Raw genomic sequence first — 23,364 nt, 5'->3', positions numbered from 1 at the left:
AAAACATTTATCTCAGATAAGACACCAAAGAGTGGCAACGTTCAAAGCTCTAGGTACTTAGCATTACTTCATTGAGATACTTTTATTTGGGACGTCTGGGCGGCTCAGCGGTTGAGTGTCTGCCTTGGGCTCAGGGTGTGAACCTGGGGTCCTGGGATCAAGTCCCACATGGGGCTCCCTGCGGGGAGCCTGCTTCTCCCTCTGCCTGTGTCTCTGCCTCTCTCTCAGTGTCTCTCATGAATCAATAAATAAAATCTTAAAAAAAAGAGAGAGAGATTTTTGGTTGAGGCAGGAGCCAGGTCATATCTGACATCAAATGTTACTTCGCTAAGTTTTGGTGAGAATGCCAGTGTTTAAAGGTGTAGGGCATGGAGAAGCAACTCATTTATACGTGAGAGCAGAGACTCATCTATACGTTTAGGCATTTTCTTGGTCAGAGCTGAACAGAGGTGGAGGGAGATGTCATCACTGCCTACCCTGCAAGGACAGCATAATAGTTGCCACTCTACCCATGGTCCATGGGCATTCACCCCACAGTGTTTAGTTCTTTCTGCCTCAGGGTATTTATTCTGGTGACAGGGTCACCTCAGCCTGAGAGTAGCACAAGTAATTGTCAAGGTGTTAATGCTTCCAAGTAGTTGTCCTTCCATCAATGCTAATACCATGGGGCCTGCCCCTCCTTTGGCAGAACTGAGTCTTGTTCTATACTGGCTCTAGCGTTCCCCGAGGAAGGTGGAGTCTACAGGAGCCATGTATTTGATAACACATCTTCTGCTCACTCCCTTCCCTGTGTGTGTGTGTGTGTGTGTGTGTGTGTGTGTGTGTGAGAGAGAGAGAGAGAGAGAGGAGAGAGAAAGGAGAGAGAAAGAGAGAAATAGGATACATCTTTCTTAATATATCAGCTGAGCAAACATTTGAGGAAGACAATGAAGTGAGCCACAATTATTTATTTCTTCTCCAGCTTGCCACCATTGGGGTCGTAGCCAGGTCTTTGCTATTAAAATGCTACTCTGAATATTTTTGTACATTTTTTATTTTTTAAAGATTTTATTTATTTATTTATTTGAGAGAGTGAGTGGGGGGGAGGGGCAGCAGGAGAAGGAGAAGCAGGCTGCCCACTGACCAGGGAGCCAGATGTGGGACTCCATCCCAGGACCCCGGGATCATGACCTGGGCCGAAGGCAGATGCTTCACCACCTAGCCACCCAGGCACCCCACAATCTCTTAACATACATAGGCAAGAGCCTCTCACTACTAAATACTTCTGCTAGATGTTACATTCCTTATTTATAGAGACTACATTATTTCAGGCAGGGGAGGTACACTCTGCTTAGGAATGGATCCAAAGTATCCCTCTTGGCTGTGGACCGTGGGCCACTGGGGTCCGTGAAGGATCTCAAGATGGCTGGGCAAAAACTTGCTCTAAAAACCATTGACTGGGTAGCTTTTGGGGAGATCATACCCCCAAACCAGAAGGCCACTGCCAACTCCCTGAAATCCTGGAATGAGATGCTTACCTCCAGGTTGGCTACTCTTCCTGAGAAACCACCTGCTATCGACTGGGCTTACTACAAGGCCAATGTGGCAAAGGCTGGCTTGGTAGATGACTTTGAGAAGAAGTTTAATGCCCTGAAGGTTCCTGTGCCAGAGGATAAATACACTGTCCAGGTGGATGCTGAGGAAAAAGAAGATGTGAAAAGCTGTGCTGAGTTTTTGTCCCTCTCAAAGGCCAGGATTGAAGAATATGAAAAAGAGCTGGAGAAGATGAAGAACATAATTCCATTTGATCAGATGACCATTGAGGACCTGAATGAAGTCTTCCCAGAAACCAAATTAGACAAGAAGAAGTATCCCTATTGGCCTCACAAGCCAAACGAAAATTTATAAACTTGAGTTGAGGAGAAAGCCCTGGCCCTCATATTATAAACATTGGACATTAAAAATAATGATATGGAAAAAAACCAAAAAAACCCCCCAAAACCCAAAGTATCCCTCTCAGTCAACACCTTAAGACCCTCCCAGGCAGCTGAATTTGGAGTCTAGCCCTCTAGTCCCCCAGAAGATGCATTTGGTCTTCCTGGAGCCCTCCTGCCTAACGGGACACCAGCGAAGATCTCAAGAACCACTGTCCCAATGAGACAAGCAAACCCCCAGGCTCAAGGCCTTTGAGCGAGCCCTGGCAGGGGAAGCTAGCGGGGGCTTGCAAGGAGGTGCCGGCAGCAGGGTCCTGAAACTGAGGATCGGGCTGTCTGGCACCTTCTGAGTGGGAGAACCCGGTGCACTAGCTCCAGCAACGGGAGGGAGACGAATTTGTTTTTCAAAATGCCAATATTGATTGAGGATTTATAATAATAGAGACGTTGGGCCCGAAAGCTTCCTGTGCACTAAAGCAGAGGTTGGCAAACTTCCTGAAAAGGTCCAGAGAGTTTTTTAAGCTTTGTAGGCAACAGGGTCACAACTACTCAATTTGGCCATTCTGGCCCCAAAGCAGCTAGACAGAGTATAGACACGAATAGGCATGTGCTGTGTTCCAGCGCTTGTGTTCCTATATGCCTGTGTGAAAGCAGGAATTTATATTCCGTAGCATTTTCACAGGTGACACAATACTCTTCTTTACCAATCCCAACACTTTAGAAATGGTAAGACCCTTTTTAGCTCAAATGCCACACAGTAAGAGACAGAGCGCTATGGTTTGCTGAGCACTGAACTATGGCACCTAGGGCTCCGCACCTGACACCAGGCCACTTCTGCTTCAATTGGTTCAGCTGTTTGAAAGCTCTACGACCTTGGGCAACGTACTGGATGGACATCTCTGTGCCTCAGTTCCTCAGCTGTGAAATACGGAAGTAGCACCACTCTATGGGACAGTTTATAAGGGTGATGGACACATATGAACATTTAATAAGTATTATCTCCTTGTATTATTGCTCTTATCACATATGATGATTTTTTAATTAATAAATATTATCTCCTTGTATTATTGCTCTTATCACATATGATGATTTTTTTAAAAAAAGATTTTATTTATTTATTTGACAGGAGGAGCCACAGAGGGAGATGGAGAAGCAGACACCCTGCTGGGCAGGGAGCCCAAGCTGGGGCTCGATCCCAGGACCCTGGGATTGTGACCTGAGCCAAAGGCAGACACTTAACTGACTGAGCCCCCAGGTGCCTCTTGCTCTTGTCATATTTACATGTAAACACAAATAGGATCTTTCAAGTCAGATACCAGTGTTTTAGGGGAGGATGAGGTCAGGGCCAGGCAAAGGCTCAGCTGAATTCAGCTCTGAGGATTTTCCTGGGTGGACTCATTTGCCACTTCTGCTCCAGGGGAAGGAGAGCTGAAATTAATGGATCATAATACCATGTCACACGGGAAAAATATGGGAAAGACTCTATAATCCCAAATACAGCTAAATTATATGTTAATTAAGTACCTTTTGTGGGCTAGCCTGGAATTTTGCCACCACTTTTAACATTATTTCTATGGAAAATTACATTCCACCTTCCAATTTGAGGCTTACAAACCACTAATTGGAAAACATTCTGGTAATAAGGACACACTGTAATAGAGCTGCCTGTGGGCTACTGAGAACAGGAAGAAAGGCAGTTGGCACCAAGTAAAGCTCTCACAATTCAGGATACAATATATTTCATAAAGTGATGGCTGGCATAGAACTAACATTCATTAGGAAACGCTATGCAAAAATCTGGACGACTCTTTTATTGACATACTGCCACGGTGGCTCGACACAGGGCCTTTAAATGACATTTCTCCTAAACCATTTCTCCAGCTGTTTCTAGCAGTGATTTTAAGCAGAAAAGCTAACTGTTGGACAATAAAGATAAGTAAAGTGGCTAACTGATAATTAGGGAGCTTTCAGCCCGGCTTTCAAGATTTGCCACTGGCTGGGATGCATTTTTATTTTTTCAAATTTTCCTTACGCTGCGGAGCCCTAAGCTGGAAGGATTATTTTTTATTTATTTATTTTAAAGATTTAATTTATTTATTCATGAGAGACACACAGAGAGAGGCAGAGACACAGGCAGAGGGAGAAGCAGGCTCCCTGCGGGGCGCCCGATGTGGGACTTGATCTCGGGACCCTGCAATCCAGACCCAAGTCGAAGGCTCAACCACTGAGCTACCCAGGCGCCCTGGAAAGATTATTTTAATAAAGGGTTGGCCCATGCATTAAAGTATGGAAAGATGCTGTTTTTTTCTCCTCCCTGCCTGACCCTTGCAGTTTATCACTAAACATCACTACCTCGATCTTTCTAAACTAAGTCATCGTGGGAGTCTGCAGTCTAGACAAGTCTTGCAGTCTTATTAAAATAGTTCAGGTTTAAAAAATAATAATACAATAGTTCAGGTTTGTAGCAGGAATCTGCTTCTCAAAAAAAAAAAAAAAGAGGAATCTGCTTCTCCCTCTGCCTGCCACTCCCCCTGCTTTGTATACTCGCCCCCCCCAATCAAGTATATAATAGAATCTTTAAAAAAAAAAAAAATAAAATAGCACAGGTTTGAAGAGAAAAAATAAATAAATAAAAGCATGGAGAGCCCATTCTCCCCACCTGGCAGTGGGTCCTAAACACTTCCCAAGTGAGTTATGCCCATCTGAATTATTCTGGGAGATCTCAGGGGTTTATACTTTTTAGAAGTTGTTCACTGTGCCTGCCCTGGGGCACTGAGCATCCAGGGAGACTTTGATGTATCTTACACTTTGGCCCTGATGACAGGAAGATATAAATGAGAAAAGTGCTTATTCCGCAGCAGATCCAGGGGGAATGAATGGCTGAGTTTCAAGGAGCACAGGAGAAGGACTCCAGAATCAACAAAATTCTATTATTCGATATGCTAATATCAGAGCCTCGGGAGTTTTGGTGACAGGCTAGACAACCGGGTAGAGAATTCAATCGGATCAGATTTAAAAATCCAAGAACCTGGTGGGTGCTGAGAATATAAAAAGAAACAGCGTTTTGCCCCCAGTTCAAAAATCCTCAAATTCTATAAAAGGGCATTGACAGGGACATAGAGGCAAAACCACGCGAATTCCAATTGGGTGGATTCATCCGGGCGGGGTCTGCAGTGTTCAGGGAGAAGAAAGGACCAGGTCTTATATGTAATTCAACTGCAGGGATCTGGGCTCCCTGACCACACCCCTGGGAAGCCCTGGGCTCCCCAACATCAGCCAGGCAGACACGGAGAGCACAACACGTTAGGATTCCTCCCAGGGACCTGCTGAAACCGCTTGTTCAAATTTTCAGCAAGCGAGGCAGGCGCCAGATTTCATGGGATAATATGTTTGTTTGTATAGAAACACCCGGCTTCGATATGTTGAAATCTCGGGTCCAAAGTCATCTCAGAAACTGACACTGTGGGGCGCCTGCGTGGCTCAGTTGTTTGAAAGTCTGCCTTTCACTCAGGTCAAGATCCCGGGGTCCTGGGATCAAGGCCTGAGTCCGGCTCCCAGCTAGGTGAGGCGTCTGCTCCTCCCTCTCCCTCTGTCTGTTCCCCCTGCTTGTGCCCTCTCGCTTTCTTTCTCTCTCTCTCTCTCTCTCTCTCTCTCTCTCTGTCAAATACATAAATAAAACCTTTAAAAAGAGAGAGAGAGAGAGAGAGAGAGAAACTGACACTGCATTTGACTTGCTAAGTGTAAGAGCATCTTTAAAATCTGGGCCAGTGTAGAACTGAAAAGAGAAATAACCAAAAGACTGAAAATCCCCATGTTAATATTTCTTGGTTACAGTATCTGCACAAATTTGGTGTGGAGTAGTCTTATAATAGCTAAAAGAATTTGACCTATTGAGATACTAGGATTTTCACTTACAACTGAACTCTAAATAAATTTATTTAGATTTGAAAGCATCGGATGGTGATTATTTGAGCAAAACAAGCCCCTGAAGAGTCCCTTCTGTGAATAAAGGCTGCCTGGAGACCAGCAAAGATCTTATATCAACAAGTGAAAGGTGACAAAGATCTGATTAGGTGGCTCAGCCTAGATCAGGCATTGAGCTAAATCTTTTTTTTTTTTTAAGATTTTATTTATTTATTCCTGAGAGACCCAGAGAGAGAGAGAGAGGCAGAGACATAGGCAGAGGGAGAAGCAGGCCCCATGCAGGGAGCCCGACGTGGGACTCGATCCCAGGACCCCAGGATCACGCCCTGAGCCGAAGGCAGATGCTAAACCGCTGAGCCATCCAGGGATCCCCATTGAGCTAAATCTTTATGCCTGGTGTCCCTTGACCCTTACAGCTATATTCTAAGTCAGCATCAAACAAACTTTTTTTTTGAGAAAGGATGGATTGTAAATATTTTAGGGACTGTGGGCTACATGCTCCATGTTGTAAGCAAGCTCTGCCATTGGACCGTAAAAGCAGACATGGATGATATGTAAACAAATGGGTAGGGGCTGGGTTGCAATAAAACTTTATGGACAAAAACAGGCTGTAGGCTAAATTTGGCCATTTGTAGCCCTAGTATCTTGACTCTGGGCGAAGGATTATTTTATCCATCTTTTTTTTAAAAAAGATTTTATTTATTTATTAATGAGAGAGAGAGAGAGTGGCAGAGGGAGAAGCTGGCTCCATGCAGGGAGCCCAACATAGGACTCGATCCCGGGTCTCCAGGATCACGCCCTGGGCTGCAGGCGGCGCTAAACCGCTGAGCCACCCGGGCTGCCCTATTTTATCCATCTTGTGTGAGAAAACAGATTCCAAGATGCTATGGTCTGAATGGTTGGATCCCCCCAAACTTCACATGTGGAATCCAAAGCCCCAAATCGATGGTATTACAAGGCGGAGATTTCGGAAACTGATTAGGTCAGGGGGGAGGAGTCCTCAAGATTGCGATTAGTGCCCTTATAAAAGAGGCCACAAGGAATGGACTTTTTTCTTCTACTATGTTTAAGGATGCAGCTAGAAGGTACATACCATCTATGAGTCAAAAAGCAGGTTCTAACCAGACACTGAATCTGCCAGTGCCTTCATCTTGGGCTTCAAAAGTCTCCAGAAGTGTGGAAAATAAATTGTTGTTGTTCAAGCTGCTCCATCCCCAGTACTTTGTTACAGAGGCCCAAAAGTACTAAGACAAAGAAAGTGTAAATGATTTGGTCAAAGTCCTAGAAGCTGTCTGGGTAGAGTAGGCGCTTGAACCTTGTCTTATTCCAGTGTGTCAGGCTACCTTGGGCGTCAGGTAGTTGAGCTAAAAGATCTGAATCTTTAAGATCTGAATCCAGATGATGCCTGCCAGCTCCTTTTAACATGTTTTGTGCCATGGACCCCTCTGAGAGTCTAGCAAGCCTATGAAACTCTTCTAAGAACAAAGTTTGTAAAGGCAGAAACGAAAATACACAGGATTACAAAAGAAATTAACTATACTACAATATAGTTATAATATTTTTACAAAGCCTTTAGTGGGCTTCTCAATCACAGCACTATTGAAATTTGGGCCTGGATGCTTTTTCTACTAAGGGGACTGTCTTGTGGATTCTAGGATATTCAGCGGGATCCCTGGCCTCGATTACACGGGGTCAACAAAACTTCCTTACCTAGTAGCAACAATCAAAAATGTCTCTATACCTTGTGAAATGTGACCTGTGAGGCAAAAACTCCTACTATTGACAAACAGGGGCCGATCGTACTAGATGTGCTTTTTCACTAGCGTGTCCAATGAGACGAGGTAGTAGTAGGTCTAAGAAGCACCAAAATGTTGATGTCGTAGCAAATACCGTGAGATTCTGATGTCTATAAAACCTGTAATGTGACATAACATGGATGTGTGCTTTGTATTGGTGGTGAAGTCACAATCACTGCAAATACTACCAGAGTCTGTCCCTTATATTCCTGATTAAGGAAAGAAAGTGCTCACTGACAGCCAGAGGGCAGTGAAAGTAAAAATATAATTCCGCACACGTCCTCCCCAGCAAATCAAGGTTCATGGACTCTCTGACTTCTATTCACAGAGTTCTTGTGGAGATCCATGGACCTCATGTTAGGAAACTCTCTCATTTAGTTTAGACATATAAGGAGGCTATGAGGCTCGATCAGCCACTAGGTAATCAATTTTAGCAGACCATAGAGGATTATTTAAATTTAATGTACTATTTTACAACCAACAAAACCTGGGCTCAGGACGGGTAAGCAATTTCCTCAAGGTCATATAATTGTTTAGCACAAAGGTGGAGACTAGGGCTGCCTTGTTTTGAGCTAAACCACCATTCCCTAGGAACAAAGGCTGAACGCATCACGCCCTTGTTTTCCTAACACACAACGCTGACCCGCCCAAGATGGCAAATTATCAGATCCCAAATTCCTACTTAAAAAAGGGACTTGATCCCTGACCTCTGAACCTTAATTGATTGTGCCTGTTTGAAGACTTTTTCAGGCAAGGGGCGGGGGTGGTGGAACCAGAAGACTAAATCTAAGGACTGCAAACAAAGCATTAAGGTAAGAAATGGTGGCAGAAAGTGGAGGGAGAGACACTCAGCTTTGACAGCTTCACTAAGGATCTGGAGGCAGGGAAAGACAGCATGCTGGAGCTATCCTCACATATTATCATTAAGTTAGACGAGCTAGAAGCATCAGGGAAGGGAGAGATAATAAAACTTCACACAGGGAGGCTATGAGCAATGGCAGGAGGTAAATGAAATTATGAAAGGCAGCTTACAGCCTGACTGTGTCACCAAAAATAGATGAAGTCAGCCAAGTCACCAATACCAAATGGTACCTTACCATCCAGGCCATTCAAAGGGCCATCCATGGAGCGGTGGCAGCAGAAATGCCTCGAAGCTTGTTAGGAAAAGAAGACTGTCAAGCCCCAGCTCAAAGTCTGAATCCACATTTGAGGTAGATCTCTAGATGATGTACTTTTCTTTTTTTTTCTTTTTTTTTTAAGATTTCATTTGAGAGAAAGAGCACAAGCTGGGGGAGGTGTAGAAGGAGAAGGAGACTCCTCGCTAAGCAGGGAGCCCGATGCCAGATTTGATCCCAGGATCCTAACCAACTGAGTCACCCAGGCACCCTAGAGGATGCACTTTAAAGTTTGTGAAGCACTGCCTCAGAAAATCTGATGTCCAAGGAACCTGAAAAGTGCCAAGGAGTATGGTTATGGCAGTAATAGAAAGCCTTTTCGATATGAGTTTCTGGAAAAATTTTTTCAATATTCCCACGTCCCTAACAAAACCTATAGGGATGCTAAATGGCATCAGTGACCAGACTGGTAGTTGCCTTGCAGGCTTAGAATGAAGTGATGAGAAATTTAAGAGATTTCCAAAATGTTCATATGATCTTCCTGAAGAGATTTGTTCTCTAACGAAACTATTCTTTCTCAAAATTTGTGGATGCAGATGGAGTAACAAATTCTTGAAAACTAGGAAAGCGTGGAATAACGTACAGAAGAAACATGGGTTAGTTTTCAGGTTGTTCTCCTAAATCTTTCCACTTTAGCCACCTGAGGTTCTTACTACTTCTTTCGACACGTTTCCTCACATAACCCCCAAACTGATTTCTCTACGGTTCCCTTGGATGTTCAACAACTCCATCAATAGACCCATGCTGCCCACCCATCATCTTTCCATCCATCCAGCATACATCATCTGCTCATCTGTCAACCCACCAACTGTCAACATTCAAGTACCAGGCACAATTAGAAATATTGAGATTCTGTTCTCAAATAAGACAGGGTTCTTCTTTTTAGAGGCTTTTATTCTCTTAAAATAGAAATTCCACAGAAATTCTTGGCTCTTCCATTTGCCTCCCTCATTCCTAATACCCCTTGCTTGAATCTGGCAATCCTGTCAACTTCAGCTCTAAAACAATGCCTGAAATTTGACCACCCCATTTCCATGGCCTTCTTCTTTCATTACCTTATTTTACAACATCATCAAACTCTCCTTGGAATATTATCTTTCCTTCTTTGATCTAGTGTCTCCAACAAATACTCAGTCCTCCTCCCATTGTTCTTTTCTAAGGCATCTATCTCAAGCACAAAATCTACTAATTAGAGAACCTCACTGGCACTCTCCTTTCTATACGGTAAAGCCCACACCGCATGGTAATAGTATTCACGTTTTCTTTCCTATAAGCACACTTCTCATTTCCAGACATATTTTATGCCATCAACAACTCCCTTTCCCTAAACATATCCCCAATATTTCTAGCCATATTGTAAGTTCCACTGTTCCTGGAATGTGTCAAATTGTACCATCTCTCCATGCCTTTCATTGTGCTGTTTTATACCTGGAAAGCCATTCCTATGTTCTGGGTTTCTTAACAACAACCTCAAAAAACTTAACTCTTTTGGGAATGGAGTTGGGGAAAAACAGAAGTGTCAGAGAAAGTTCCACAGAAAAAGTGACAGCGTGTTTATTTTTAACTGTGAGAGAAAATGAGAGTCCCATGGTGGGATCAGTTTTGGACAAAGATATCCCTCTTTTGCATACGCTTATTGGGTTTGAACTTGATTTTACTGTAACATTTTCCAAGTTAAAGTTGTTAGAGGTTAATATGTTCATGTTTGCAAGCCGACTAGGAGATGCTTGAGGGCAAGGGCCACTAATTATCACAGTTGCACCCTAGAGGTGACATAAGAGTTGCTAAGTGAAATAATTATGGGTCCAACTTCTAAGATGTCTGCAAACACTCTCTACCTATTGGTATTAACTGCCTTGCATAATCTCTTCCCTTTGCGCAAATTGTTTCTAAATAATACAATATGCAATGTCAGGAGACACAATTATTGTAATTGGATTGTAAAAATTATTATTTCCATGTTGCTAGCAGACAGTCTCTATGGCCTTCTTGGATGGGATGTCATGATGAAGTGAGCGGTTCTGCTAGGGAGGCCTACTTGGCAAGGAATTGAGGGCAGCCTCTCAGGCCCAACAGCCAATGAGGAACTGGGACATTCAGTCATTCAAAAGTGAAGGAAGTGGACTCTGCCAATAACCCACTAAGTGAGTCGGGAAGTGCATCCTTCTCCACTCTAACTTCCAAAGAAGACACCAGGCATCAGCCAACTTTCTGAGTGCAGCTTATGAGAACTCTGGGGCTAAGGAACCACCTTAGTCATGGCCACATTGCTAACCCACAGAAACCGCAAGGTAATCAATGCGTGTTGTTTTAAGCCACTAAGTTTTGGGATCATTGGTTATTGCAGCATAGGTAACCACCACAACAACCACTCTGAGTGGGTCGCTAAATAATAATGACTCAAGGATAGTTACGGAGGATCGGGGACGCTGGGTTAATCATAAGTATGAAAAAGAGTCTTTTAAAGGTGAGATATATTTAAAGAATCCTGATGCTGGATTTTTATATACTATGCATCTATGCTGTAAAGAATTATCCCTCGGAAGAAAGGTTAAGATACTTCAAAAAGGAGACTTCCACTTAGCAATGCTGCTATCTTTCTTCTCACCCCGGCAAGTATTTGTAATGTGAGGAACCCGGTGCAGACAAGGTCAGGTCAGGGAGGCTTTGCAGTCACATCAGAAGTGAAAGAAGTCACCAGAAGATCGGCTATTAAGAGGGAGATAAACATTTCTGCCAGCTACTTCCTCCAGGAGGCTTTGTCCTCTCTGATCTCCTGCACAGCTCTTACATACACAATATGCTCATTTCGCCTCAACTAACTTATGTGTCTGACACACATGGGATGTTTAATAAACATTAGTAAAACGAATAAAAGAATAGATGCACGAATCTGGGCTCCCTGAAACCAGGGCGAAATTCTGTATTTTTCCCTATTTACTAAACACGTTGTTTGGCATACAGTAATGGCTCAATGTATGTTCATGTTGATTAATTGGCTGATGGATGACACATAATATTTTTAAAATGCTGATAGTGATAACATAAGACAACATTTCAATGACCCTACTAAGCTAAAATCATTTCCTATGCTTGGACATTTTATTGGGATGAAAATTTGAGAAGCCTCATCAAAACACCTTGGGAAAATTTCAACTATGGCACCTCGGCGCTCTAAGTATATTTTTCTAGTAGAACAAATGAACCTAGCACCTGCATTGTGGTGATTCACTTCCAGATGGTTGGGAACTAAATGTTGCGTTGGTATTTCATGTATGCTGACCCAAGTCCAAGTGGGACTTTGTATACATGTTGTTACTATACAGATGATGGCTAACATGGGAAAAGGATCATTTTCTTGATTGGTGGAGTTCTCAGAAATGCAAAGCCAAGTGAACCAACAATCCAACAAATAAAAAACACCCACATTCCAAGGAGGGTGATTTGCTTGTGCCTCACAAAGAAGGAAGTCACTAAACAAACTGTAACTCAGATCTCTGATGTTGGCTAAGGGCTAATTAATATTGTAAACCCTAAATCCAAAAGATTAACAAGGATCTCTTAGAGTAACAGAAGCAGGGCCAATAAAAAAAACCAGAAATGTAAATTAACAGAGGAAGAAATGAGGCTAAACAGTAGGCAACAGGGCACCTGAGTGGCTCAGCGGTTGAGCAGCTGCCTTCGGCTCAGGTCATGACCCTGGAGTCCCGGGATCGAGTCCCACATGGGGCTCCCTGTGAGGAGCCTGCTTCTCCCTCTGCCTGTGTCTCTGCCTCTCTCTCTCTGTGTGTCTCTCATGGATAAATAAATAAATAAATAAATAATCTTAAAATAATGATAACTAAGGCCATGATTTTCTTCAGGGATTGCTTTACTATTTTTTTTTTTTTGAAATTCCTCAAATTTTATCCTGGTTATATGAGAACATATGAAACTAACTGGATGTAACAAATGAAGGCAGACCATAGATAAAAGGAAGCATTCTTCTTTGTTTTTTTGATCTACTTCGTTGGACTGATCCTCCCGGGAATCTCAGGAGGAGCATTTACAACCAAACGTGTTGTGAAAGATGAAGAATTTAACAAGTTCCACATGCGAGTAATTCCTCTTAATATATGTGCACTGATATATGTGTAAGACAACAAGATTATTTGAAAGCATAAGAAATCTTTTTGCCTTGGTGGAACATCAGACTGTTTCCTCATATAATTTCTTCTAGGAACTAAACACCTTTCTGTTGTTGCCCACCAGTGATCTCGCATGGAAACCCAAGGTGCTTCCTGAATTGACAATTTCCACAATGCTGTCAAAGGCACTTTTAATGCACATTTGACCACCAGATGGCCGATGCTCACGCGAGAAAAAGATTTAGAGACTGTGTTATGAAGGTTGGCACTGGAGGGCAAAGGGAAAATGATGCAGAGGGAGACAAATGGTGAGTAGAATGGACATTAGGATTCCTCTCGAGTCCTTTAGAAACGGACTTCTGGGCAGTCAGCAGTTTCTGCAATCTCTGTGCTGCTAACACTGCACTTGCCCCAAGGGGCTCCTGGTGAATGAAGATGCAAACTTGTGCATGTATTAAGAATGATATACCAGGAAGGGCTCTCATTAGGGGCTCCTGGCACTCTGGCGGTGAGCAAACATGAAGACTTAAGGTGCCTAAAATTAAAATTCAGGGCAGATGACTGACTCAGCTCTTGCTTGTGGAACACTGACACAAACAACCTCCACTTTGATGACCTGGTCCCACCAAGGGAACAAAACCATCAAGGGAGCCTGCAGATGGCTTATGTGCTTGTGGGGATTGTTAATCAGTGCTGCACCTGTGAGGAGTTACTGTGAAGGCCTGGGAACTTTATTTATTTAAAAAATATATTTCATTTATTCATGAAAGACACACAGAGAGAGGCAGAGACACAGGCAGAGGGAGAAGCAGTTTCCCTGTGGGGAGCCTGATGCGAAACCGGATCCCAGGACCCCAGGGTCACAACCTGAGCCAAAGGCGGACGCTCAACCACTGAGCCAGCCAGGCACCCTAAGGCCTAGGAATTTCAAATTACCTACTGTAGCACTGTCAGATAGAGAAAATAATTATTACCAAATGTTTCAGGAAATAAAAAAAGAAGTTTTATCCTGAATATATGAAGAACCCTTACATCTCGTAAATAAGAACATAAATGATCCCGTTTAAAAAGGATTTCAATCATTTTAAATTAATTTTTCATTAAGAGATTTGAATAGATATTTCTCCAGAGAAGATAGACAAATGGACACTAAGCATACAGAAGACCTTCAGTATCAATAATCATCAAGAAAATACAAATCAAAACGAGATATCACTGCACACCCATGAGGATGGTGTGATATTTAAAAAGAGAGATAATCACAAGTATTGGTGAGGATATAGAAATAGAAAGCAATTGGTAGTTTCCTTAAAAGTTTAACATAGACCACCTTTGATCCTGTAATTCCACCCCTAGTAATCTACCGAGAGAAATGAAATCCTACGTCCACAAAGACTTGTACATGAATGATCAAACACTGGAAGCAACCCGAATGTCCAGTATCTAATAGACAGATAAACCAAATGTGAAATCAGCTTCCAAAGATGCAGCTGGGTTTGCATCAATGGACTGAGGAAACATCTGGATCTGATGCACAGGGGCTTCCTCTATTACAATGATGAGGCCAAAGTGGGTGAGAAGAGATAAGAGTGCACCTATGTTTATTGGAATGTGAGTCGGTGGGTGGGCAAGAAAGTGAAAGATCTTAGTGAGGTCACTGACACCGAAACTCTCCTGGTTAGGTTTAATTGTAGGGTTAAAGGTATTGTACTTTTAATAAAATGCAAACACCCCTGGGAAGCACAATACCCTGGATCCTCAGTAATTTAGATGATAATATGGCCAGCTCCATCACCTGCATTCCCTACTGAAAGTTTTTTTCTACTCTTTTTTTTTTAAGGATTTATTTATTTATTCATTAGAGACACAGACTGAGAGAAAGAGCCAGAGGCATATAGGCAGAGGGAGAAGCAGGCTCCTCTCCGGGGGCCCGATGCAGGACTCGATTCCAGATCCTGGGATTCCGACCTGAGCCAAAGGCAGGCGCCCAACCTCTGAGCCACCCAGGAGTCCCCCACTCTATCTTCTTAAAAACATTCCTTTCTGGGGACGCCTGGGTTGCTCAGCGGTTAAGCATCTGCCTTGGGCTCAGGTCGTGATCCTGGAGTCCCGGGATCGAGTCCCACATCAGGCTCCCTGCATGGAGCCTGCTTCTCCTCCCTCTGCCTGTGTTTCTGCCTTTCTCTTTCTGTGTCTCTCATGAATAAATAATAAAATCTTTTTTAAAAAATTCCTTTTTCAAATTTCTGCTTTTATAAGGCGTACACCAGGATGATTTGAAAAACATTCACATGGTGAAATTATTACAATGATGTTAACGCGTAAGTAACCTCATGTAGTTACCATTTTGCAGGTGTGTGTGAAGGTGGGTAAGACTAGATAAGAACTTGTCTTGGTGAATTTCAAATATAGAATACAGTATTATTAACTACAATAAAGGGGCTCAGCTTAGATACCCAGAACTTACTCATCTCAAAACTGAAAGTTTGTAACGTTTCCCCAACATTTCCCCATTTCTAATCCAAACTCAGAACCATGATTTGACTCTTTTTGTTATAAACAGTTTGACTTTTTCAAATTCTACATATATTGAAATCATAAGCTATTTGTGTTTCTCTGTCTCACTTATTAAATTTAAAATAATGACCTCCACGTTTACCCAGGCTGTCATAAATGGCAAGATTTCCTTTATTATTACAGCTGAATAATATTCCATTGTAGACATATGACTCATCTTTATTCATTCATCGCTCAAAGGACACTTAAATTGTTTCTATTATCTTGATTATTGTGAATAATGCTCTGCTGAACAGGGGAGTACACATACTGATTTAATTGAAGAATCTGATTTAATTTCCTTGGGCAACATTACCAGAAAGGCGACTGCTGTGTCATATGGTAGTCTATTTTTAATTTTTGAGGAGCCTCCATAGTGTTTCCAATAGTGGCTGTAGCAGTCTACATTCCGACCAACCATGCAGGACGGTTACCCTTTGCCCACATGCCAGCCAACAGTTCTTCTAATAGTCATTCTAACAGGTGTGCAGTTCTCTCATTGCAGTTTTGATTTGAATTTCCCTGAGGATTAGTGACTTGACATGTCTATTCGTTATAAGTATGCCTTCCTTGAGAAAATGAGAAATGCTTAAATTATGCCCACTTTCAATGAGGTTATTTCAATTTTTGCTATTGAGTTGTATAAATTACTTACATATTTTAAATACTGCACCACAATCAGATAAGGTTTGCAAGTATTGTTTGCCATTCTGTAGGTTGAAATCTTATTGTTTCCTTTGCTATATAGAAGCTTCTAAGTTATTTATTTTTTTGATATTTTATTTATTTATTCATGAGATAAAAAGAGAGAGAGAGAAAAAGAGAGAGAAAGGCAGAAAGACAGGCAGAGGGAGAAGCAGGCTCCATGCAGGGAGCCCGATGCGGAACTCGATCCCAGGACTCCAGAATCACGCCCTGGGCCGAAGGCAGGCGCTAAACCGCTGTGCCACCCAGCGATCCCTGAAGCTTCTAAGTTTAATGTAGTACCACTTGTTTATTTTTGCATTTCTGTCTTTGGTGTCAGATTCAAAAAATTATTGCGAATACCAATGTCAAGGAGTCTTTTTCCTTGTGGTATCTACTAGAAATTTTATGGATTCAGGTCTTACCTTTAAGTATTTAATCCATACTGAGTTAATTTTCAAATATGGCGAAGGGCCCAATTTCATTCCTCATATGCATATCCTTTCCTAATACAATTTATTGAAGACATAATCCTTTGTCTATTATAAATTCTTATTGATTTATTTGAGAGAGAGAGAGAGTGTATGTGTGTGTGTGTGTATGTGAGAGAGAGAGAGGGAGAGAGAGAGGAGACTCTTGCTGAGCAGGGAGGCTGATAATGGGCTCTATCCCAGGACCCCAAGATCATGACCTGAGCCAAAGGCAGATACTTAACCAACTAAACCACCCATATGAACCCCTATTGTAAATCTTTAATGCACCTGTCAAACATTATCTGAACATATAAACATGGGTTCATTTCTGGGCTCATCATTCTGTTCCATTGATTTATGGCTCTTTTAAAACATTTTTTTAAAGATTTTATTTATTTATTCATGAGAGACACAGAGAGAGGGGCAGAGACACAGGCAGAGGGAGAAGCAGGCTCCCTGCGGGGGGCCCGATGTGGGACTAGATCCCCGGACTCTGGGATCATGCCCTGAGTGGAAGGCAGACAGACAGCCGTTGAGCTATCCAGGCATCCCAATGGCTCTGTTTTTATTTTTATTTTATTATTTTTTTTGCTCTGTTTTTATGCTAGTACCATAGGGTTTTGATTATTAGAGCATTATGATATAGTTTCTAATAAAGCAGTGTGATGCCTCTAGCTTTATTCCTCTTTCTGAAAATTGCTTTGGCTTTTTTTTGGTGTTTTATAATTCCATACAAATTAAAGGATTGATAGTTCTACTATGAAAAAATGCTGTGTGAATTCTGATAGGAGTTGCAGTTGAATTTGTAGATTGGTTCGGGTAGCATGGTCATGCAAACAATATTAACTATTCCAATTTATAAACAGGATGTACATTACCTGTTATTTGTGTCTCCTTCAATATCGTTAATCAAAGTGTTATAGTGTTGACTGTATGGGTTTTTTTTACCTCGAATAAATTTATTTCCATGATTTTTTATTCCTTCGGATGCTTTTATAAAGGGCATAATATACTTAAATACTTTTTCAGATGATTTACTTTTAGAGTACAGAAATGCACCTGATTGTTAGGTATTGATTTTTTTTCTACAACTTTACTGAATATATTTATTCTTTGTTTTTCTTAAAGATTTAATACAATTATTTGAGAGATAGAACAAAAAGAGGAGAGGAACAGAGGAAGAGGGAGAAGCAGGTTCTCTGCTTAGCAGGGAGCTTGATGAGGGGCTCAGTCCCAGGACTCTGGGATCATGACCTGAGCCCAAGCAGATACTTAACTGATTGAGTCACCCAGGCAACCCTGAATACTTGTATTCTAACAGTTCTTTTCTTTTTTTTAAATATTTTATTTATTTATTCATGAGAGACACTGAGAGAGAGGCAGAGACACAGGCAGAGGGAGAAGCAGGCTCCCTGCAGGGAGCCCGACACGGAACTCGATCCCAGGTCTCCAGGATCAGGCCCTGGGCTGAAGGCAGCACTAAACCGCTGAGCCACCCAGGCTGCCCCTATTCTAACAGTTCTTATTGGGAGGTATGTGTAGTGCTTTCTAAATATAAGATACTGGGCACCTGGGTGGCTCAGTGGTTGAGTGTCTGTCTGCCTTTGACTCATGTCATGATCCAGGGGTCCTGGGATTAAGTCCAGCATCAGGCTTCCCATGGGGAGCCTGCTTCTCCCTCTGTCTGTGTCTCTGCCTTTCTCTCTGTGCCTCTCATGAATAAATAAATAAATAAATAAATAAATAAATAAACAAACAAACAAATAAATAAATAAAATAAATGTAAGATCCTGCCATCTGCAAACATAGACAAGTTAACTTCTTTTCCAAATTGGATACCATTTATTTTGTGTTCTGTTTTTCTTTTAAGATTTTACTTATTTATTCATGAGAGAGAGAGAGAGAGAGAGAGGCTCTGAGACACAGGCTCACAGAGAAGCAGGCTCCATGCAGGGAGCCCGATGTGGGACTCGATCCTGGGACTCCAGGATCACACCCTGGGCCGAAGGCAGGTGCTAAACTGCTGAGCCACCCAGGGGTCCCCTTATTTTGTGTTCTTGCCTAACTACTGTGGCTAGAACATTCAACACTATGTTGAATAGGAATAGAGAAACTAGGCATATTGGTCTCATTCCTGATTTATAGGAAATCTTTTAGCTTTTCATCACTGAGTGTGAGGTTAGCTGTGGAACTGTCATATATGGGTGTTGTCATGTTAAAGTACATTCACTCTATACTTAATTTGTTGAGAGCTTTTATCATGAAAGGATGCTGAAGTTTATAAAAGTTTTTTGATCCATCAGTTGGGTTGATCATATAATTCTTAGCATTATTCTTTTACTGTGGTGTATCATGTTTATTTATTTCTGGATGTTAAACCATCCTTGCATGCAGAGATAAATCCTACTTGGTCATGGTGTGTGAACTTTATCAATGTGCTTAACTGGGATTGTTCTCTTAATTTCAATTACAGATAGAACGTGGTAGATAAAAAAGCAATTCATTTTACATACTGATTTTGTTTCCTGATGTGCACTTAAATTAGATTTGTGAGTATTTTCTTGAGGATTTCTGTACATATGTAGTTAAATTCTTCTCTCATAGTGTTCTTATCTGGTGTTGGTGAGGGTAGTGTTGGCCTCGTAAAATGAGTTTGGAAGTGTTCCCTCCTGTTCAATTTTTAGAAAACTTTGAAAAGGACTCACATTAATTGTTCTTTAAATACTTCATGGAATCGATCCATAAAGCCATCTGGTCCTGGACTTTTCTGTGTTGGGAAGTTTTGAATTCTTCTGCAGTCTCTTTCTCATTATTTCCTATTCAGATTTTCTATTTCGTGATGATCGTCCTGGCAGGCTGTGTGTTTCCATCCACATGTTCTGTATCATCCAGTTCATTGGTATATAAATGCTCATAGTAGTCTGTGATAATCCACTATGCCTCTGTGGTTATCTGGTGCAATGTCCCATGTTTTATTCATTATTTTATTCTCTTGAGTTCACTCTCTTTTTCTGTGGTAATTCGAACTTAAGGTTTCTCAATTCTGTCCATTCTTCCAAAAAGACAAAGGCTCAGCTTCAAAGATTCTATCTATTGTCTCTCCAGTCTTTATTACATTTATTTCAACTCTAGTCTTTATCATTTCCCTTTCTGTGGGATGCCTTCGCCCCACCCATTCTTCCCATTGCTCAGGGTGCAAAGTTGGGTTGCCTGTTTGAGCCATTTCTTTTTTCTGAACAAAGGCACTCGTTGTTATAAACTTCCCTCTTTGAACTGCCCTTGCTGCATCATACAAGTTCTGTCATCTTGTGTTGCCATTTCTGCCAATCTCAAGATACACTCAGGTTTCCCTGTTGATTTCATCCCTAATTGGTGTCCAGGAGCGTGCATTCCATTTTCCAGACATTTGTGAATTTCCCATTTTCTTTCTGCTATTGCTTTCTAGTTTCATATCATTCTGTCTGGGGAAGACACTAGATATGATTTCAATCTTCTCAAGTTGGTGAAGATATGTACCGAAGCCCAACTTTTGGATCCATCTTGGAAAATGCTCCATGCCTGACTAGAAGAATATTACTCTTCTGCTGCTACTGGAAGGAAGACATGTCTGCACATGTCTGTTAGGTACGCCTGGTCCACAGTGTTATAAAAGACCACTATTTCCCCATTATTCCTCTGTCTGCTGAATCCATCCACTGGTGAAAGTGGGGCATTGTAGTTCTCTACTATCATTGCAATTTTCTTGTTTCTCCTTTGAGCTCTGTTCCTTTTATGTCAACTGGACTGGGCTAAGACATGCCCAGATACCCGCTAAACATTACATCCAGGTGTGTCTGTGAGGATGTTTCCAGATGTGATTGTCATTTCAATAATGAGACTACATAAACAAAAACACTCAAACCAATGTAGGTAGGCATGATCCAATCCCCTGAGGGTCTAAACAGAACAAAGAGGAATAATGGGCAAACTGATTGACTGTGGTTGAGCAAGAACATCCATCTCTTCTCCTGTTCTAGGAAATTGACGCTCCAGAATCTCAGGCCTTCGGATTCAGATTGGTATGTACAAAAGTGATGCAGTTTGATGCAGTTTGGACTGAAATTACACCACTGCATTCTGGAGACTCCAGCTTGCATATAACAGATCATGTGACTTCTCAGTCTTCTCAATCACATTAGCCAATTATTCACAATACATCTTTCTTTCTTTCTTTTTAAGATTTTATTTATTTACTCATGAGAGAGACAGAGAGAGACAGAGAGAGGCAGAGACACAGGCAGAGGAAGAAGCAGACTCCATGCAGGGAGCCCGACATGGGACTCGATCCTGGGTCTCCAGGATCATGCCCTGGGCTGAAGGTGGTGCTAAACCACTGAGCCACCCAGCCTGCCCACAATAAATCTTTCTATATGTCTCTATATATCCTATGGGTTCTGCTTCTCTGTAGAATGCTAATATACCTTACTAATATAATGCTTTATTTATAAACATGAATATTTCAAAAAGACAGGTATTAGAAAAGTACACATCACATGTCTTAAGATACCATTCCCAGTGGTGATATTTACCTTGATGTCTGCAGGGAGAGGGGGCTTCCTTACTTTTTCTTGATCTATTTTCTTGATCTATTCCCAATGGAAATAATAATAATTCTTGAATATTTACTATTTTTAACACATAACATCAATAAAGCATTTAATCCTCCTAAAAGTCAATGAAATACAAACTACTATTATGCCCTTTTGACAGATGACTAAATGAAGACAGAGAAAAATTAGGTATCTTGCCAAAAATCATATGACCAGAAAGTGAAAGATGCAAAGCCAGGCAGCTTAACTCCAGAGCTCTCATGATTAACCACCAACATTTCCTTCATCTTAGCTTTTTTTCCCCACAAAAATTAAAAACACTAAGTAATAATATAATTGCAAGCCACTTTCGTATAAAGGCAATTATTTGGAATACAAAAATTAAGAATTGGGGACGCCTGTGTGGCTCAGCAGTTGAGCGTCTGGCTTTGGCCCAGTGCGTGATCCCGGAGCCCCAGGATTGAGTCCCACATTGGGCTTCCTGCAGGGAGCCTGCTTCTCCCTCTGCCTGTGTCTCTGCCCCCCCTTCTCTGTGTCTCTCATGAATAAATAACTAAAATCTTTTTTAAAAATTAAGAATTGGAAAGGACATAGGTAATGGAAACCCAAAGACTATTTGATCAGATGATAGAGATATAAGCAACCTTAACACTTAACCCGTTTCTTTTTTTCCTAAATCCATAAGGATCTTGTTAGAGACTATTAGCTTTTAATTTATTTATAATTCTACCAACCCCAACTAAATGCTTTCCTAATCATAGCGGGATTATGAATTAAAAGGGAATCATGCCATAGGATAATTTAGGGAGGAGCTACTATTAGGCACATTTAAAGATGAAACCTGTGTCAACAAGACACTGGGCAAGGCAGGAATCCTCCAATTTAGAAAATAAAAGAAATTAAAGAAAAATGCAACAACGACGGCCAGAGAAAACAGAAAATCAGCAAGATCATGATGGGAACACTTACATTTAGGATCCAAACTAACACTCTGTACTTTGCTCGAGTCTATCTCATAGTTGTGGCTCAAGAGAGCTTGAAAGGAGGTACTGCATACTATTCACGTGGAAATCTTCCTTTTTAAGCAACTGCTATAATAACATTCTGCAGTTTATAATATTTGTGTGTTGGGATTAGGCCAAGTAAGCTTGTGAAGAGCTATACAGCTAGATGTCTATTTCGTACGTACATTTTTGTCAATGCATGTGAATTTCACCTAACCCTTCACAGTCCTGTCCCCCTAAGTGGCCTTTTGACCCTGTGTGAGAATTATACCTGAGAAACAACTATTAAGTGGACTGCCACTCAATCAGGTGACTTTTAGCATGGACAACCTCAAACTCAGGCCCCCGCAATCGGACCATGGACAACGAGCCAAATTGTGCTTGAAATCTAACCCTATCACGGGGCCCTGAAAACCGTGAATAATATCACAAAGATGCCACAAACTAGTACACAGGATGCCAAATGCTGCACGACTTTAATTCAAATTGAGAGCTCCACAAATGAGTTGAGGCTCACATTTTTTTTTTTTTTAGAAGTAGGAGGGTCATAAAGAGGGAACAAATTTAAAAAGTCATTATATGTGCTAAAGTATTTGGACAACAATTCAAAGGCTGCCAAAACACATTTGACCAAATCATTCCACGGCTGCCAATTTTAGTTCTAAAACAGATCATTGCCCTCCCACAGCACCAAGCTATTCCAATCAAGTTTGCTTTCTCCCAAGCCTGTTTTCTTTTCATCTTCCTCCAGAGATACAGCCAAACCCTCCCCTTGAAGGAAATTAAAAGCTTCCTTGACTTTATTCTTCCTCTGCTACTTACTGTTGAGCTCTATCTCTAATTCCTCTCTCTGCAGTGTCACCCTATGACACTAAAGATCTTGAAACCCACATTTTGAATACTCACTTCAATCATTTACATAATGGCACTCTGATCAATGACTGGAAAATAAAGCCATTAAGAGAGAGATCTTTCTGAAGACTGTTTCAGTCCTCTAAATACTTAAGCTAGACAAAAGGACATGAGTAAAAGTCAACAAAAATAGGAGAACAATTGCATTGCCGCATGAAAACAGTTTTAACCTAAGTCAATTCATTGTTCCTACAGATTTGAAGGTATCTCT

General features: G+C 41.5%; 1 protein-coding gene and 1 pseudogene across 6 annotated transcripts in view; one reads left to right on the top strand and one right to left on the bottom strand.

Moving 5' to 3' along the window:
* FRMPD4 (FERM and PDZ domain containing 4) overlaps nt 1-23,364 on the bottom strand; it is a 563,800-nt gene that overhangs the window by 154,434 nt on the left and 386,002 nt on the right. The window lies entirely within an intron of this gene.
* On the top strand, nt 1,402-1,887 carry LOC112932365 (ATP synthase subunit d, mitochondrial pseudogene; annotated as a pseudogene).

Source organism: Vulpes vulpes, chromosome X (genome assembly GCF_048418805.1).
Source record: "Vulpes vulpes isolate BD-2025 chromosome X, VulVul3, whole genome shotgun sequence".
Taxonomy (NCBI): Eukaryota; Metazoa; Chordata; class Mammalia; order Carnivora; family Canidae; genus Vulpes; species Vulpes vulpes.
The sequence above is the reverse complement of the archived record's forward strand: the minus strand, read 5'-3'. Positions and strand labels throughout refer to the sequence as shown.